Below are 19,692 nucleotides of genomic sequence, written 5' to 3' on the forward strand. Positions count from 1 at the left end.
GTGAGACGGCAGCACTGCCGTCGGCCACAGCAAAAGACGTTTCCATCTTCTTGCTGTTTCAAGTTATCCTCAGACACGGACCTCCTCGCATCGTAATCAGCGACCGTGGGCGGCAATTTACCGCGGATGTTGTCGAAGAGACCCTTCGTCTGTGCTCATCAAGCTTCCGCCATTCCACTCCATACCATCCACAGACTAATGGTCTAGTGGAACGCACAAACCGAACGCTTGCCAACATGCTGTCCATGTACATCGATTCCGCGCACAAAAACTGGGACACAATCTTGCCTTTCATCACCTATGCTTTCAACACCGCAAGACATGAGACCACTGGTTACTCACCTTTCTTTCTCCTTTATGCTCGTCCACCACGCTATAATCTTGACACTATGCTTCCCTACTCTGCTCATCACAGTGAGCCGATCAACGAGATTCTCTGTAGAGCAGAAGAAGCGCGACGCCTCGCTCGGCTACGCACCGTCACCTCGCAAGACCGGTCAAAGATCCGCTATGACGACCGTCACCGACATGTTCACTTCAATCCTGGAGATCAGGTGTGGCTCTGGACGCCTTTACGGAAACGTGGCCTGTACCAGAAATTTCTCGCTCACTATGTCGGGCCCTACGTTATCCTCGAACGCCTCAGTGAGGTCAACTACCGCATAGCACGGCTCACAAGCACTGGACGGCGCTCGGCTAAAACAGAAGTGGCGCACGTCGCTCGCATGAAGCTATGCAATGCACGAACCACTGAGTGACTCGCCCGGCGGGCTTCGTCTGCCAACGGGGAAATGTCACGAGCGGTTGCAATGCACGGCGCATACAGCGCGAATGAACATTCAGAAAAAAGGTGAAGAAGGAAGACGACGTTGGGTGTGCTGTCTCGAGACCCCTTGTGGAAGTAAACGCGAACCATCCAGGCTCGCCTGTTTTTCAACCTTTTCGTGTACTTCTTGCGTGTAACAATAGTGTTGACACAATACGGGTAAAATATCTATTTGACAGAAAGTACATACCACTATGTAAACAGCGTCGAACAAGTGATTACTGAACCTATAGGGCATGCGTTGATAAAGAGAACATATATATCTTCAACATATGTGATAACGTTTTTCGTTCCCATTAGTATGCAGTCACCGACCTTTCGAAACACATAATGTGGTTTTTGCATTGCGAGACCTTCCTTGGCTGCGGGGAACTTTTTAAATAAAGTCAGTCGGTTGCCTCGCTAAACAGGTTGTTTCATATTTTTATGTATGCACGAAGCTTTGTAAAAATGTAGTGTTTTATTTAAGATTAAACCATTTCGATAAAAGCTTTTTTACATGCTATCATCCACCTACCCTCGGGTGCACGTTAAAGAGCCCCAGGTGGTCTAAATTTCCGGAGCCCTCCACTACGGCGTCTCTCATAATCATATAGTGGTTTTGGGACGTTAAACCCCACATATCTATCTATCCACCTACCCTCTGTCTTTAATTAACAATATTAATTCTTTCTGTTATCTTATTACTACACGTTACATAAATTTATAGTATAAAACTGCCCAATTCGTGGCCGCATCCTGGCATCTTTCTTTCTTTCTTTTTTTCTTTTCTTTTCTTTCTTTCTTTCTTTTTTCCTTCTTTCTTTCTTTCTTTCTTTGTTCCAGGAACTCATATCTATTAAAGCACTCCGAAGACACAGGAGCTACAACGGGCACGTTCGTTTCTGAGGCAAGACGTACAACTGCCATCATGTGTGAAATATCACATGGTCAGTCATGCACTAGCCTAACACGACTCATTTGTTTGTTTGTTGCCGGCGATGTGGCCGAATGGTTGGTTGGTTGGTTGGTTCCTCAACACCTTGGCGCAACCCACCTAGGGGTATAGACCATGAATGGGACGGTGCCTTGCTTTTTAAATTAATTCACTTCTTGAAAGAGAGGGTTGGGTTTATTAGGTAATATAGGTTATAATAAAAAGGTGTTAAATTTCTAAACAAAAAATAAAAAAACCTTCAATAGAAAACATAATAAACACACAAAAAATTATACATAAAACAACTGAAGTTACTTATTTTTAGCATTCCATTCTTTTAGATTTTCGTAGGAAATTTGTAACAGCGGTAAAAACGCTCCTGTGGCTGAATCCAAATGCGACCGCGCCAAATGAAAGAATCACCGGAAGTGTCAAGTTTAAGCCCAACTCATTACTCATTGGTTAAGACTCATTTGCGAAAGCCATCTTCTTTTTCTTCTAAGTTCTATGTTGGTACTGGAGCCAACAATGGGGCAGTAGTGTGCGGAAAAAAAGGAACGAAAAAACCAACCAAGAACAGACTGAGGGGACCATTATGGAATCTTCGACCTCCACTCCCGCGACCGAAGCAAAAGTTGCCGAGGTTGAAACCCTCTACCTACCGATACCTTCTGGGCTGTGTCGACACACCCAGTCTAGGTATTGTTATTACGAGCAAGTTTCACCGCCTTTAAGTAATCAACACCTTTTGAGAGCGCTGCAGGAGCCAATGATAAAAGAAGTAAAGCAGCCATCAATGAGGGACGTTTAATCTGCACAACTACTCCCACTGCCCCAGCAAACATCGGCCGCCCACTTACCGGGTCACGGCCCTTAGACAATATGGTGACCATCCTCAACAAATTCACACCGGCTCAGTTCCTTGGTGTGACTACCAGGACCGCGTGTCTAGAACACGGGCTCACTAGAATGCCACCTTGTGGCGAAGTAGAAACCCTCTCCCTATTGATACCTTCCTGGTTGTTTCGAACCAACCCGTCTGGGTATTGGTATTATGAGAATTATGAGGGTGTTGTGAGGGTATTGGTATCGCTTTTACATATGAAGTAGGTCTGAGAGACAGACCGTTGCATACCTAACTGGCCGGAAGTGGCGTGAGCAGAAAAGGAAAGACTAATGTTAAACTTTCGATCACTTTTTAGGGGCGAATCTTCTTAAGGCGTGGGTCGGTCGTCACCTGTAAGTATGCATGTATGTATAGTAACCACCTCACAGCATATCCGCGGAGTGAATGATGTTGAGTGGGGCGAAGCTTCGGAGGGTTTTATTGGCAAACCGGGAATCATCCACTGGCCGAGTCCGGCCGTCGTCTGTCGGTCTGACGCACGTACGGGTCGACGGACGCACAAATAGACAGACGCAGGGATTCACGGAGGGACCCTCGGATGGACGGACGGATGTACGGAAGAAAGAACGAACGAACGGACGAAAGCGCGAACGGACTGACGGATGCTTCGCCCCACTCATCATCATTCACTTTGTGGATATGCTGTGATTTTTTTTTTCACCCCCGTTACCTCTGTTCCTGCTGTCTTCATAGGTGAGTTATTAAATATTAAAAGAGCAGTTGAAGGATATTGCGCAATCATATTTGAGCAGACGTATGTCGGCGTTGCGCCACATGCGTCGTGGTTCTTTCTTTTTGTATTTTGGCAACCACGTTGGCCAGAAGGATTTCTCGGCATTTTGCTACGTGAAGAGTGATCTCTTAAAATAATAATAACAGTAATAATAATAATATATGTTTATTTTTCATCAATAGTTTGATGAAGGACAGCTGCAGGTAAAATCTGCTCTCCAAAAGAGGCAGCTTGACAAAGGCTCACAGCTACCTTTTAGCACGACAGCAGTGGCAAACAATCAGCAATGTGAAATCAACAGCAATAACAAAAACACCTAATAGATAAATAAATAAATAAATAAATAAATAAATAAATATATAAAAATCAAGCCCAAATTCCAAAAATAAAAATAGCAATCATGATAATACAGCAACTGCAAAGAAAACACGACCGCAATCATTTTTACTCGTAATTATGGAGACCGTGGGAGACAGCGTCGAGGTCAATGACGTCGCACATAGAATACAGATGCTGAGAGAGGTAAAAAGCTCTCGTGAACTGACGTCACACACTTGCCCGTTATGTTGCAAGCACCCAAAACGAACTGCGCGCTTTCGGTGGAAGCCGAACAGAGCGGGGAGCGCAGACATCTCTTGTCTACCCTTCCAATTTCAGCGCGACACCGGTAAGACGAGGCTGTCTTTTTTTTCTTTTTGTCGTTGCTGCTGCCGAACCCGTACCGTTCGTAGAAGCCCCGTTGCGGCTCCCGGCACGCACATACAGGTACTGTACGCCGTATACTGCTGCCGTCGAAGCACCGTTCCAGGTATGCGGCGGCTTGGCTCGCGGCGCGAAGAGGAGGACGTGACGTCGGTCGGGGAAAGCCGATTCTCCAGTTCGTTCCGTCAACAGGTGTGTGTGTGGATGGCACGCGGTGTTTGCGACACTTCGGGTTGGCTCTGCTGTGGTCGACTGCACTTCGTTCGCGTAAACCTGTGAGTGGACGCACTTGACGAGCTTTTAGTTTAACGTGGTCATTTAATCTTTTAAGCTTACCCTACAGGAGCGCCGTGGGGTATTGAGGATGGATGGCATAATAGCATTTAAATCTAAAAAAAAATGCACGAACTTCGTTCAATGTGTCTATATAATTTGGCAAAGTAAGTCTTCGTTTTGTGTAAGTTCATACTATCGCTGCACTTTCGTTGTTAGGTGCAGGTTGGTGTGCGCTTATGGATACCTGTTTAATTAAATGCCGAACTGCCTGCGAATAAGTCGACCTCTGTTGCCGCGTTTTCCATTTTGACCTTGACAGTGAAGTCACGCGTTAAAACGTCGATGCGCTTCATGAATTTTCGACGCAGTTGGAAACGACCCAACGAGCTTCCTCGTTTACCCGCCTTGGTATAGCTTTGCAGGCGGAGGTGCCGCAGTGCCGTGCTCGTGGTCTCTGGTTCGACTCCCGATCACCGTGGTTGCATTTATGAGGGCGAAGTGTAAATACGCCCGTGTACTTAGATTTAGGTACACTTTAAAAAAGAATTCTAGCTGGTCGAAATTTCCGGAGGCATTCACCACGACGCGTCTGATTATCGTATATGCTGGTTTCGGGACACTGTAATCGTATCGTGGTATTCGTGCTAGGGTTTTCAAGCTAGGCGCCTCCATCTCTTGAGTTCTCTTGTACTCGCTCGTGCCAACAGAAAAACTTGATTAGAGTAGAAAAGAACGCAAATGTATTGAAGGCCAGGTACGAATACTTTCTATTGTGTAAACTATTAAATTTTACGGCAAGGAAGGGAGAAAGGAAAGAAAGAAAAAAAAAGCATGATCCAGTGTTCGCATGATACAATAGTTCACTCAGCTTCAATGCGGGGTCGTTGCTATTGTGGTTAAAAATGATTTTGCTACAATGCGCGTAACATTTTTTGTTAATGTGGTGAATCATTCATTGTGTCAAGAATATAGGGCTGTAGTGGGGACAACGCTGTAAAACTTCTGTCTTGAAATTGATTGAATTTTCGTTATTTGCATTAAGGAATTGTTTATACGCAATAAACGAGGGAAGGGGAAATGAAAACTTTTTTTGTTTTTCTACATTTGGGCACTCTGTAGCTGCCCTTTTTGAGCAGCTGAGACTTGAATGGGGTCATAGGTGAACGAGGAAGGAATAATAACAATATTATCTGGTTTTCTAACGTCCCCAAAACCACGATATATTTATGAGGAACGCCTTAGTGGAGAGCTCCGGGGATTTCGACTATCCGCTGTTTGTTTGTTTTTTTAACGTGCACTGACGTGACACAGTACAAGACTCCTCTAGCACGTCGCCTCCACCGAAATGCGACCTCCGTGGCGGGGATCGAACCAGTGACCTTCAGCTGCCGAGCACCGCCACCGCTACACCACTGCGGCGTACCAGTAATTCCGTTTTATTTTTCGCGACGGAACGGTACATGCGACGCGTCAAAGGGTCGACACAAAGCACGCACACATTTCCTCATGAAAAAACGACAGCGGTTATAACTATGGCAGGACACAATTGAAAGACACGTAACGTGCCAGAGAATAGCAAGAAAAGTAGAAAATAGAATTTGTTTACATGGCGAAGCTCGAGGTGAGGCCGAAAAGTTAAGTTGTGCCGCATGCGCAATTGCACAGCTGGATAAATAACATAGTTTCGCGTGCCAGCTTTCTTTCTTTCTTTCTTTCTTTCTTTCTTTCTTTCTTTCTTTCTTTCTTTCTTTCTTTCTTTCTTTCTTTCTTTCTTTCTTTCTTTCTTTCTTTCTATCTATCTATCTTTCTTTCTTTCCTTCCTTCCTTCTTTCTTTCTTTCTTTTCCTTTTTTCTTTCTTTCTCACTTTCTTTCTTTTGCGCTTTCTTCCTTTAATTTTCGCTTTATTTATTTCTTTTGTTTGCTTTATTTCATCCTTTCTTTGTTTCTTTTTTCTCGTTTTCTTTCTCCCTCCCTCCCTCCCTCCCTTTCTTTCTTTCTTTCTTTCTTTCTTTCTTTCTGTCTAGCTCTCTTTCCTTCTTTCCCTCTTTCGCGTAAAAAAAAGAAACAGACGAAAAACAAAACAAAACAGAAAGGAGTAATGCTGCAGCAATGCTGACCTCGGCGTCGTCATGGTGACATCCTCTTTTCGGCATGATGTTGGGCATACATTTCAACATCAAATGCAGTATTTTGTTTCTTTTCCGGTGCAAAAAAAAAAAAAAGAAGGACACAAAAGAAGAAAGGAGTGCTGTTGTCACAAAGACGACCTCGGCGTCCGCGGGATGTCGTCGTTTTTTCCGCATTTACGTCGAGACGCATTTTCGTAGAGACACACGCTCGCACGGACGTGTGACAGCATGGTTGGGGCAACACTGCACCTTTGTTGCCGCTCAGACTTGCACATGAGTTCGCATATATTCAGCTCTCAAAATTCTGCGTTAGGTAGCCGCTTTAGAAGTGCTCCGCGCATATTCGCCCCCGTATTCTAGAACGCCCCTTCACTCAACGCTCCACCTTCACGTGAGAAAGCCGATGGAAGCGCCATCTCTAGACAGGGAAAGTCACTGCATATCAGTGATAATTTGCTGCTATTCTTGAGTAGCGTGGCGCCATTTTCAGCTGAACAGCGGTGCGGTCTGTCATGTGAAGGGTGAAAGTCGAGTCGAGGAGAGTTTGTGAATACGGGGGTCAGCTTTCAAACTTCACGTGAAAGTGTGCTGGCATGTATACAGCGTTCTCGGTGGATTCGATTCACTTCTATTTATTTGTTTTTACGACACAGATGGAGCGGTTTCAGGCAAAAGCTGCTCAAGGGCAGCTGAATGAGCCTACATGCTTACCTAAGGTTAAGCAGGGAAGAGGCAGTAGAACTAATACACTGAAAGCACCTAATTACACAAGAATCACCAAGGAAATACACCAATAAACAATATGTACCGACGCGTCCACTGCTGAAGAGAGTACCTCCGTGCACAGCATGTTTATATTTTTCAACAGAGGCATGGTGGCTTTGATTTGCGCAAGAATACTGGTGGTTGAGAGTTATGACGCTTCGTGACACCAGTAACGTGCATAAAAATTGTTTCCTTATCCACTTGCTGTTAGATGGCTAGAATCAATGAAGGTGTTCATTCGACTGTTACCTTTATGAGCGAGCCGCGCTGTACATAAGTAAGCACGAGCCATGCTATATAACTATAATAAGCGTGAAGTTATTCTGGAAAACAGGAGAACAAACCGAAGTCACTAAGAACATAGCTATTAGGGAGCAACAGAATAGCATAATGAAGGCATTGTTTTCAAATTCCTCGCCATGGCTCGTTGGATAGCTTTTTTTGTTCTTTCGTTCCGGTTATATTCTAGTGTTGCCTGCATTATTTCTGATTTTTGTTTTTAAGAGGACACTAAGGCGAAATTCATAAAGTTTGTGTATTTTATTCACCCTGAAGTGACTAAACAATGGAGTTAATAATCACGCAGAAGATTTTGGATATGTTTCATTCATTCACATTTTGTAAACAAGAGAACGACGATGTGCGACGTTAGAAGTGAAAATTCTGCGCCCTTCACAAACGCAGCGCAGTCGTTATCGCTGAACTCCCTGGAGTACGGCTCTGTCATGGCTACAGTGTCGACGAGTGTTTGCCGAATAATTCAATTCAATTATATTTAAATTTATTCAATGGTTGGTGGGTGAATAAAAAGTTTGAAGAAGTCTTGACTTGATCCGTGCATTAGACTATGACATACAGCGGTGTCAATTATGTGCATAATATACACGACAGAGAAACAGAAAGAATAGTTCGGAATACTACACAACATAAGTAATACACAGTACAAACAAGGAACGAACATTCACATGAAGAAGAAACCCTCAATACACAGTGATACAAGTAATTTGTTAAAGTACTACTGAAAGCAACCATTGATGTATTGAACTGGAAAGAATTAGACAGAACTAAAAACTGCACGTACATGCTTCGTAGCTCATTGAAGGATATCAGAGCTACATCGCTACGATTTTCCGAGGAACAAGTAGCGTGACCGTTAGGAGTAGCAGAGAATAATAATAAAGAAATAGTAAATAATGAAAAAAGGGCAAGAAGAATAAACCGAGAGAGAAAAGAAGTCGGAAACAACGAAAGAGAACGTAAGAATGAAGTATGAAAAAAATATTGAGGCAATGCCATACAAAAAGAAAAAAAAGGAAGGAAGAGAGAGAAAGAAGGAGAGAGAAAAAGAAAAGACAGAAAGAGGAAGAAAAAAAGAAAAGAGAAAAAGAGGAAGAAAAAGAAAGAAGGAAATAGAGAAAGTAGGAGAGAGAGAGAGAAAGAAAAAAAAAGAATCGCCAGCTGGTGTGAAGTGGGCGTGAGGTAAGGCGGCAAGAGAGCTGACCCGGTACAACGGCCCATCTTCCAACGGTGGCTTGCGAAACGTAACGGGAGACGTGGGGGGGTCCGCGTACGAAACCGATTTCTGCGCGCCGAGAAGAGGGCAACAGCTCCATCACGCGCCTCTCTCGTCCTCGCGTCTGCCGGGGCAAGCGCGCGTGCCGGCCGAGGACGAGTGGCCGCAGCTGGTGACCTTGTTCGTACCGAGAGCGTCGCCGGACGCACTTCCCTGACTCACGCCGCTTGGCCGTGCGCGCCCCCTGGGGACGATTGTGTACGCGTAGTGTACACGCGGAGAAAGGGGCCGGTCATTTCCTTCGTGGGTGTTTATACGCGGCAGAGTCCGTTCAATTGTATCTTTGTTCTCGTGCTTTCGCTATAGTCTTGTAAAGGTGGGAGCGCCGCCTGCTTATCAGCGGCATGGTTCATTCATTCATTGATTGATTCATTCATTCATTCATTCATTCATTCATTCATTCATTCATTGATTCATTCATTCATTCATTCATTCATTCATTCATTCATTCATTCATTCAAACATTCATTCATTCATCTCTTCCAATATTGTTAATCAGTCACTAACCGATTTCTTTCATCTATTCACATCAGACAGTGCATTGTTTTGGAGGATAGATAGATAGATAGATAGATAGATAGATAGATAGATAGATAGATAGATAGATAGATAGATAGATAGATAGATAGATAGATAGATAGATAGATAGACAGACAGACAGTACACATCAGACAGTGCATTGTTTTGGAGGATAGATAGATAGATAGATAGATAGTAGATAGATAGATAGATAGATAGATAGAGAGAGAGAGAGAGAGAGAGAGAGAGAGAGAAAATTTTTTGACAGAAAAGTAGAGAGGTCGGCCTTCAGAGCTATAGTTTGCTCTGGCTTTCCACTTTACGCCAGGGAAGGGTGACTGAGGAGTGATAGAGTGATGAACGACGATGGCAAGGTAGGGAGAGGAGAATACGGTGTTATTACGCCGGGTCAACTCTAACGACGTGCCCCAAGTCCAGTGGCTTCTGAGAAATCTACAACGGCTCCTCTATAACCAAACTTGTGTCGCCGCGGGGTCTGGTCAAGGACCTAACACAACCTCATCGGTTAATGGTAGACTAATATATGTCGTCCGGTCGAAAAGACGAGTTGCTGACGTTCTCTCGCATACGCTGGGCAGGTGCAAAATATATGTTCGGGTGTTTCTGTCAACTGAGAGCGGCCAAAATCGGGACGTGTGTCATTACAGCCGATCACGTGGGTGATGTAACGTCTCGTGTAAGTCACACCGAGGCGAACGCGGTGGATAATGCGCGAGATGCTTTGCTTTAGCTTGTGAGACACACGGAACTTCATTTCTGGGTCCCACTTGATTGATTGATTTGTGGGGTTTAACGTCCCAAAACCACCAAATGATTATGAGAGACGCCGTAGTGGAGGGCTCCGGAAATTTAGACCACCTGGTATCTTTAACGTGCACCCAAATCTGAGAACACGGGCCTACAACATTTCCGCCTCCATCGGAAACGCAGCCGCCGCAGCCGGGATTCGAACCCGCGACCTGCGGGTCAGCAGCCTAGTACCTTAGCCACTAGACCACCGCGGCGGGGCTCCGGGTCCCACTTGTGAAGCCACTTCTTGAGCCCGCCACTGCCTTTGGCGATGATCTATGAGGCTTTATGGCGCCACATATGGCGGTGCATTTCAGGTCACGATATGAGATGTGGTCAGTGATGATGCTTAGTGGCTGTATAAGGGCCTAAAATCATGCGCACGAAACGGGCGTAAAATAGTAAAATGACTATGACAATGTGAGACATGAAGTGTATGTGATTGATTAAAGTAAAAAGAAATTAATATGTATATGGTGCGCGGAAAAGTTGTAGTCTTACACAGCACTACCCCTTCTAAAAGAACCTTGAGCGCAGAGGACTGGAGGGTGGTGCCTATAAATATGCGCATCTCAAGCACCCACCGCAAAGTACAGATTATTGCGTATTAGAAGATTATTGTGAAGCAATAATCTTCTAATACGAAAGCGTAGTGGTTATAATGCTCGACTGCTGGCCCGCAGGTCGCGGAATCGAATCCCGGTCGGGGCTGACGCATATTCGATCGAGGCGAAAATTCCCGAAGACGGCGTACTTAGATTTCGGTGTACACGCCAAAGAACCCCAGGTAGTCGAAATTTCCGGAAGTCATCTGTAATAGACTCGGTGAGTACCAAAAGCCAGACAAAATAACGAGCCACAAAAGGCGGTTTCTCCGAGAACTCGAAACTACGAAGATGGAACCGTTGACGTACGAGATCCACACTCACCGTGGAGGGCGAACCCAGACTGGAGAAAGTGCGCTGCCTTGGTTCTCCCCAAGGGAAGAATCCGGTTAGGTGGGGCAGTCTGTGCATTGAATTGAACTTGACCAAAGAAGACGTGTGTTCTTTCGTACGTGTGTGTGTGTGTAATACGGTTTTTTCCATTATGTACTTACCCATGAGTAGACCTCAAGTATTTTGAACTCATTTGTCAGTTTTAAGGATAGATAACGTATCCTCCACTTCGACGTCTCTCATATTCGCATTGTCAATCCGTCCTGAGGTTTCCCATTATCTTTTAGATACACTACAGAAAGAGAAAATAAAGTGTATAATGCCTGCACTTTACCCGTGTGCAGTAGAATAATGATGTACACAAATATCATTCTTTAATGATATCCCCCGAGACTTTTGTCTGGTTGAGCGCCTGGCCTGCTGCTTCAGGTTTCGCGTGATGGCTGTGGTATATACAATGATCACATACATATGCACGCAAACAGTGCGTACAGCCTCAAGGGGTAGCCTGTGGGGCCTTAAAGGCACCGTAATCTCTTACACATCATTCAGCAAACTAAACAAACAAACAAACAAACAAACAAACAAACAAACAAACAAAAAGATAAGTTCTTGCGCGCGCTTATACCCTGCTCACCCCTGAGTTCAGCGAAGCCACCGTACCTTCGAGCGTACGTAAAACGCCTCTTCCTCGTTTACCTCGATACCAGCAACCGTAAAAAAAAAGGCTATAAAGACTAAACTATTCGCTTTCATAGCTTTCCGAGTTTCAGAAAGGTCCACGGCACTGCCGTTTTTATCCTTCTTTTGACACATTTTAACCAGAGGAGCAGGAAGCGAGGTTTATTCGCTTTGAAGAAACTAGGAAGTTGTCTGGGGTTTGCCGATAGAGGCACGGATACGAGCTGACGGGAAGGTATAGTTCCTCGCCTTCAACCGACCTGTGTAGGAATATCGTCTATTGAGGAACTAGACGACGAAAAGTCTGAATTGCACGTGTCAGGAAATTTCGAGCGAAAAGGATGTAGTTTAGAAAGCGAATGGAAAGGTGTCCGGGTGCTTTTTCTGTGAATGTATGGCGGAATACTTACTCTCACTATAGTGAACTAGAAGAGATGTAGTGGCTCGAACAGCTTCGCACAGGCGGCCCGTTTTCGCCTGGAAGCCATGCGATGGCACCACTGAAACTTTTCATACTGTACTGTGATGCGCCAGCCTACGGTTGCCACGTACTTTCGTCTCGTAATAATGCAGATTTTAATATTATTGGTGCTACTAATAACATTCGAACTTTGTGCTACGTAAAATGGCTGTTTGAGGGACCGGATTTTGCGAAACTTGACCCTGCGCCCTTTTTGCTAGGGGGCTTCGCACCCTTTCTCCGCCAGTGAAGACCCACTGATGCCCACCTTTATTCTATAGAGACAAATTCTTGATCGTTTAGTTATTTAATATGTGGTTCAGGTTAAGTGTAACGTTTTACACATGACAGGCAGCTGCTTGCTGACTAATTCAAAGACAAAAAGGCAGGTCGGAAATCTCTTTTACTTAGAGTGCAGCGAATGACGCATTGCGTCTTCTTCTTTTTAAAGTGACTTAAGACATGAAGTACGCTGTCAAAATGCAATTCTAAAAGACTAAAACATTCATTAAATGGATTTTTTTTTTAATTTACCACAAAGGCATACCGGAAACTTGATGGGAACACGGGAACTTGACGTGAACAACCATGCAGATAACACGTTGGGCACAGAAATATGCACCAAACTGCCGCCACACACACCAAGGCACACAGGCTATGAAAACGGAGAGCCTTCATGTGCGCATAATAATCTATAACAGCTCAGAGGGCACTCAGCGACACGGATGAAGAAGGGACACACGGAGACGAACGCTGACTAACCGAATTTTATTTCGAAAGAAAATGCGAGTATAAATACGAAGTATTGCCCATGCGCGAGTCTGTGGACCGTGATAACGTGTGATCATTTACTGAAAGTTAAGAAAAGTGGGCAAGGGGGTTCGCTTCCCGTAAGAATGCTAACTCCTTTGTAGATAGCATTATAACAGGTTTGCGAATAGCTTTTTTTTTTCGATCGGCGCAGCTTCATTAATCAACCTTTTTGTATTCAGATGAAGCTTTTGCGATTACAGCAGTGTCACCAAAGATGGGAGTGCAGTCACATTCGGAACAATGTTGCGCAAAAAAAAAAAACCCTACCCTTTTTTTTGGTTTTTGACGATGTTGTAGCAGACGCACGTTAAGACGTCTTCCCATTTGTCCCACGTATGCCGCTCCACATGGAAGGGGGAGGTCATACACCGCTTGTTTAGCACACTCTGTCATTGGGTTCCTATGCTTAATATTGCAGCATTCATCCTTATTTACAGGACGTGTTCGCTTGCATAGCTTCGACAGTTTATTTGGAGATTAGATAGATAGATAGATAGATAGATAGATAGATAGATAGATAGATAGATAGATAGATAGATAGATAGATAGATAGATAGACAGACAGACAGACAGACAGACAGACAGACAGATAGACAGACAGACAGACAGACAGACAGACAGACAGACAGATAGATAGACAGATAGACAGATAGATAGATAGATAGATAGATAGATAGATAGATAGATAGATAGATATGCACGCACATCTGAAAGAGTGAATGAGAAACAGCGAGAGAGAGAGAAAAAGCGTTGAACGATTGAGTGCAATGGCGCGTAGCGCACCGTTGACGACGCCGCCTAACGATTGCACGCTCTAACGACGCCGTTCACGCTTTTTGTCCCTGGCATCCGACGATGCATTATATTCCGGTGGTCGTCTGTGCACACCGCGACGACATAGCATTGCGCGTCTACCCGTCATCACCGTCATCGAATTCTCCTCCGCGAACTGCACGCACCCAGCGGATGCTGCTGCAGCCACGGCAGCCAGCAAAGCAACAGGTGCGCCGGTTCTCGTCGTCCTATAGTTCCACCCTCTCCCTCTTTCTTTCATGCGTCCTCTTTTCCATAAATGGGCATACCACGCGGCAAAGCGGAGCACTTGTGGCCACCACGGGAACGGTAGATGGTATGCGAATTCGGTCATTGACGCTTATGGTCATTGGCGTTCGGCCCATGGAGCTTATTCCAGAACTCCCGAAAAAGGAAGGGGTGGGGGGGGGGGGAACTTGCTCGGCATTTTACGGTATTAAGAAAATTCCGGTGGCAGCGGCCGCATTTTCGCCTGAGGGTGAAAATGCCCGACGCAGGTGTGCTTAGATTTAGGTTTGCGTCTTTTACCAGCCTGTAAAAAAAATACACACACACACACAAAACGAGTGTATTATTTTCTTTCCTGGCGTTTCTTGTCTTTCTGGCGCACTTCGTGATTCAGGAACAGTGATTCCTCAAGGGTGATCTGTACGGGACATACTCTCTATTGGTGCATGTACGCGAAATATCAGACGTGAACTGCCCCCTGCACTGCTCCGCCGTGCAGCAGCCCGCCCGTTCTTCATTGTATCGCACGGCTATCGTGTGCGATAAACTGATTTCGCTTATTTTTTTTTTGTGGCTTTCCGACTGCGCCAGCGGAGATAACAGCGCGTAACCGACAAGCGCGGAAGCTTGACAGGCTGACATTTCGCACGTGCTCTCAGAGAAGGAATGTGCGAGGAGGAGATATCGCCTGTAGAAAGAGTATAGCGTAGGCGGGGAAGAAACCACTTCTTGATTGATTTGTGGGGTGTAATGTCCCAAAACCACCATATGATTATGAGAGACGCACTAGTGGGGGGCTCCGGAAATTTCGACCACCTGGGGTTCTTTAACGTGCACCCAAATCTGAGCACACGGGCCTACAACATTTCCGCCTCCAACGGAAATGCAGCCGTCGCAGCCGGGATTCGATCACGCGACCTACGGGTCAGCAGCCGAGTACCTTAGCCACTATAGACCACCGCGGCAGGGCAAGAAACCACTAGGGCTGGTGAGGGGCGTTCTAAAGAAAGAACCCCAGGGTCTAATTCCGACAGCCCTCCCTTACGACGTCTCTTTACAAGTACAGTGTAGTTTTTGGAGGTTCACCCCAATTATTGTTATTATTTCGTTGTTGGTAGTACAAGTGGGGCGGATGCTCAATTAAGGAAGAGTATACGACTTCTGCCAGCAAGCAACAGGTATACGAGTGCTCTCATCGTATATTCTACTCTTTCTCTTCCTTCTTTCTGCATTCTCTTCTCCGCACTTGTGCATAGCCTGCCAATCGCATACCCACTCACCCCTGAGGCGATGCCGGTACACCTGTAGCTATAGTAACGTGTGACGCAAGGCTTGGCCACCAGCCGGGCCCCGCTAGTATGCGCGCTTTCGTCCGCAAAAGCATTCACTGAATTGCCGCGTTGCCAACTATGCGCGCGTGTCATGAGTACGCCTGCGGCGGGCTCGCAAACAGCAGCCACATGTGGCCGGGGTCTCCCGCTGGGACCCAGCGAGCGATTGTGAAGCGGCGCGCTGGAAACGAGTTTATTGGCCGGCAGCATCGCTCGCCTCGCCGCATGCACACACGTGTGCGACACTATCGACGATCGACTGAGTGACTACAAGGGCGCGGAGCACGTCGAACCGTTCAGGTGAAACTGATATCCTCCGCTTCCTGTGTGCCCACTTGGGTGTGTCATTTAGGGTGGTGCGACACGCGTGTCACAAAGGTTTTACCCTTCGGTCGACGAAACGCTGCGCTCCCCGACGACGCGTTTCCCGGCGATCGAGTCGACTTCTAAGCCCTCGGATCGACGCTGTGAAAGAAACCGTCTACGTGCATTTCGTGACCGTGCTGCGCCCTGCGTACTTCCATCAACTGGAATACGTCAACAACGCAGGCGGAGAAGTTTCGTGACGTGTTTACTTCATCGTGTAAGTGCGCTGAACCATGCATCGGACCCGGGTGATCGCATCGATAGAAGACGGACCATCGTGATAACCAGGTCGACGCTCTACGTAGGTACAGCACTACCGAAGGTGTAAGTCGTGTTGCAGCAGGCGCGGTTAGCCTTTTACGTGCATATCGGGCAGTTTTTCTGTCTCAGTGACATCAGGCAAGGGTTTGTGTCGCTGTGTGTATCGACAAGTCTTGCACGTGTTTCTGATTGCAAACAAACAAAGAAGTGATCAGTTGAACACTGCAAACAAGAATAGTGAAGGAGTGTCTAGTATAGATATACATACAACTGAGCGTAGTAGTGTTCGGTGTTCGTTGCCGCTCGCATGGCTGTCGGGAAACGACGCGATAGGAACAAAGAGGGATCACCTCTAATAGGTTTCGATCGCGGACGATTGCGTCATTGTTCTACTTGAGATATAAACCGCGTGTTACTCAGGGCAGCAAAGCTCCAGGCAGACTACAGTTTTCGAAGGAACACGTGAGATTTGGGCGCACGTTAAAGAATCCCAGGTGGTCAAAATTTCCGGAGCCCTCCACTACGGCGTCTCTCATAATCATATAGTGGTTTTGGGATGTTAAACCCCACAAATCAATCAATCAATCAATCGAAGGAACACGTGACTTGTTTCTGTTTTAGGAGAACTTTTAGTTGGGCGGCTTGGTGCGCGTTCATTCATAGGCGTACTTCAGGGTGTGAGAGGGGGAGGTGAAAGTCCGTCGCAGTGCTCCCCCCACGCCTATTTTTTATTCTGTCAATGTATCCCCCATTTCCAAGCACCCCCTCTCACTATTATGTGAATGTGTTGGTCTGACGTTGCACCTCCCCTTTAGCTGACTTGGTGGGAGGGGGGTGCCACCTTCGTGCACACTCCTAAGCGTACGTTATAGCTTTTAAGCCGGGGAAGAAAACAATCACAAAAAAAGAACACGGGAAAAGAGCGCAGCTAACAGCTGGCTTATTTCGTCTGACTAATCCTTCGAGTTGTTCGCGTGGTTGGATACCGCCGCCATTGTGCGTTACAAGCTGCGCTTTCGCCCGCGAAAACGGATACGCACATTCGATCGCCGCGAACGACTCGGCCGATCGCACGTGGTTTGGCCGCCGCAGCGTACTTATTGCGTGACCCTCGCTGGGCCATTCTGCTGGCCGGATTCGCCGTGGACGCGCGCTACTCGATTCGACCGGCGCGGGGAGCGCTAAAAAAGCCACCGCCGCCGTGTGCTTTTCCTTTCGCCCGTTTCCACGACGCTTTCTTCGTCGACCTTCCTGCTCGGATAATACCTGCGTCGTCTGCGAGCAGCTACCGTGACCGGCTGCGGGATTTTCTCTTGAAGCAAAACGTGAGTCACCGAAGGCGACCTTCGCCGCCCGCCCCCTTGCGTACACTGTGTCGAAGTCGCGTAAACGTCTAAAACGTCACGCCTCTCGTATAAAGGATACGTGCCTTGCATGCTCACGTTAATGATACTAATAGGGAGTTTTGGCTTGTACGTGTGCTTCTTTTACGTTACCGTGTTACCGGATAGAATCTGCGCATGCGCGACTCTTTATGGAACGTGAACCTTTACGCAACGTAAACTACTCGCCGGATAGGCTTTACGTTCGCGGCCCGGAGCAAGCCACCGAGTCGAGACAAGCCGAAGCGCCAACGGCGAACACGTTGTTTGACATTCGCTCTGTCATCGGCCGCATCGATGTCTGGGCAGTTTAACGTTCCAAAACCGCGGTTTGATTGCGAGAAATGCCTTATTCGAGAGCTCCGGAAAATTTGACCGTATGGTGTGTTTTTTTAACGCGCCTTGACAGCGTTCAGTAACTCGGGCCTCTACCGTTTTCTTGCCCCTAAATGCGACTGCCGCGGCTGGGATTGCAGCAGCTGAGCACTGTGACACCACGGCGGCTAACTGCATGCTGATAGTATTAACCTGCTTGAGCTTAAAGTGTCTCATCGGCTGCTGACTGCGCACTGAAAACGTCCAACGTATTGGTTGCTGTTTAATAGCATGTTTTTTTTTGCCGACGTGATTGATTAAACGGCCAAGGCAGGGATCTCCTCGTGGTTAACGTTAAATGAACTTGGCCCGGTGTTTACTCCATTTGCGAGGATGGAGATGTGGTCGCTGACCAAGGCAAGGTGAACACGCAGAAACTTATCGGGACCCGTGCAGGTTACTTGAAGATCTAGTCGATCGTGCAGTTGGTCACGGTATAGTCGATTGGTCATCAGTCGGTTGGTGTCTTCGTGGTGTAGTCGATTGTTTTCTCTTTGTCTTCGCTTGCGTACGCTTAGTTCCGTTAAACATGCATTTAAAACAGCAACCAACTAGCTTATTTGCCGAATCTCTCGCGACCGGTGCAGTCGAGAAACGGTCGAACAAACATTAAATAGCGCTTGGACTATACTTCGACTTCGAGGGCCCATAAACTAATTCTGAAAATACCAAGAACGAGTGGGTTAATTATTCTCCACCGTCTTTGCGGCACAATTCATGACGCCCGTAGCGTGACGTCAGGATGAAATAGCTCTCAATTGGTCAATATACCAGAGATGTCTTCTGTTTTGAATTGTCACCTCAACTGTTTTAACCATGCAGCCATGCGCCTTGTTTTTTTTTTAATTGTGACAAAGACTTGCCTTTAAGGCATACTATTTTTGCGAGTATGTTTGTTCAATGTGCGCCCTAGGCCGGTGTTGTGTATGAAGTGGTGTCTTGTGGAATGTGTTGTCATGCATCCAGCGGTTGTACCTGGCTGGGTCGCTGTAGCGGAGGCCGGCTTGAAGGAGGTGACGGGAGCGTTCTGGCTGCAACACTTTACACGTCTCGCATGACTATTGCGCACGACGAACTGATTTCACTTTGTTTTTCTGCGTTTGCGACGCGACAGCGCGAGGCGAGACGGTAGTGTGTAGTCAAAACGCGCCAAATATTGACTGGCTCGACGCTTTAGCGCTGTTATGGTTCGCCCAAATACCACGGGGCCGTCGTCCTTCGGACGACAACGGATGCGAAAAATTGCGCAATTTTCACCTTTCCGGCTCATTTTGCCACGAGTTGTCGTTGGACAGGCCTTTCTCAGCAGCCGAGAGCGACACTCGAGACCAGGCTGCATGGTGTAAACAATGGCACATCGGCGGTGTCGACTGGCTGACGCCGCGCAGATATCGGCTCTCTGGCCTCTCATGCCCGAGTGCGTCGTCCTCTGCGAAATGCCTTTTCCCCAAACGGGTTAATCCTGACGCACTTTCAACCAAGCCGTCGGGGTCCGGCCATGGACGCCGCGCAGATATTAGCTAATTGGCCTTTGGAGACACCGGCGTGGTCTTCTTCATGTTTCGGCCAGTCCTGTAGGATTTGTGAACTCCTGGCCACCGTGTAGAAGGGAGAAAAGGGGGGGGGGGTTGTCCCCAACCTTCCAATTCAAGCTTGCGCACCGAAGATTGCCGCAGCAGTTCAGAGCTGTTCATGCATGATGATTTCCATTGCACCGTATAAGTACTGCATATAATGTCTCTCTTCAACTCGTCGTCATAAATACCCCGGGCACGATACCAAGTCGACGTACCACCGGCCACGCTACCCCCATTCTCACCCGTGTTCGCAACACGGGGGAGTCGCGACCCCGAAGTCCCAACAGCGCTGACATTACTCGTATTTTAT

General features: G+C 46.8%; 1 protein-coding gene across 8 annotated transcripts in view; it reads left to right on the plus strand.

Moving 5' to 3' along the window:
- Nucleotides 1-19,692, plus strand: part of LOC119163603 (ras-like GTP-binding protein rhoA) — a 49,288-nt gene that overhangs the window by 8,760 nt on the left and 20,836 nt on the right. The window contains exon 1 of one of the 8 annotated variants that reach the window (XM_037415638.2): nt 3,903-4,359. The exons of 3 other annotated variants lie outside the window; for them this stretch is intronic. The gene's annotated coding sequence lies outside the window, so the exon portion shown is untranslated. Of the gene's footprint in view, nt 1-3,902; nt 4,360-15,156; nt 16,112-17,078; nt 17,374-19,692 lie in introns of those variants that run through there. 4 more of the 8 variants (XM_075873310.1, XM_037415636.2, XM_037415639.2 and 1 more) reach the window with 4 other exon arrangements.

This window comes from Rhipicephalus microplus, chromosome 9 (genome assembly GCF_043290135.1).
Source record: "Rhipicephalus microplus isolate Deutch F79 chromosome 9, USDA_Rmic, whole genome shotgun sequence".
NCBI classification, from domain to species: domain Eukaryota; kingdom Metazoa; phylum Arthropoda; class Arachnida; order Ixodida; family Ixodidae; genus Rhipicephalus; species Rhipicephalus microplus.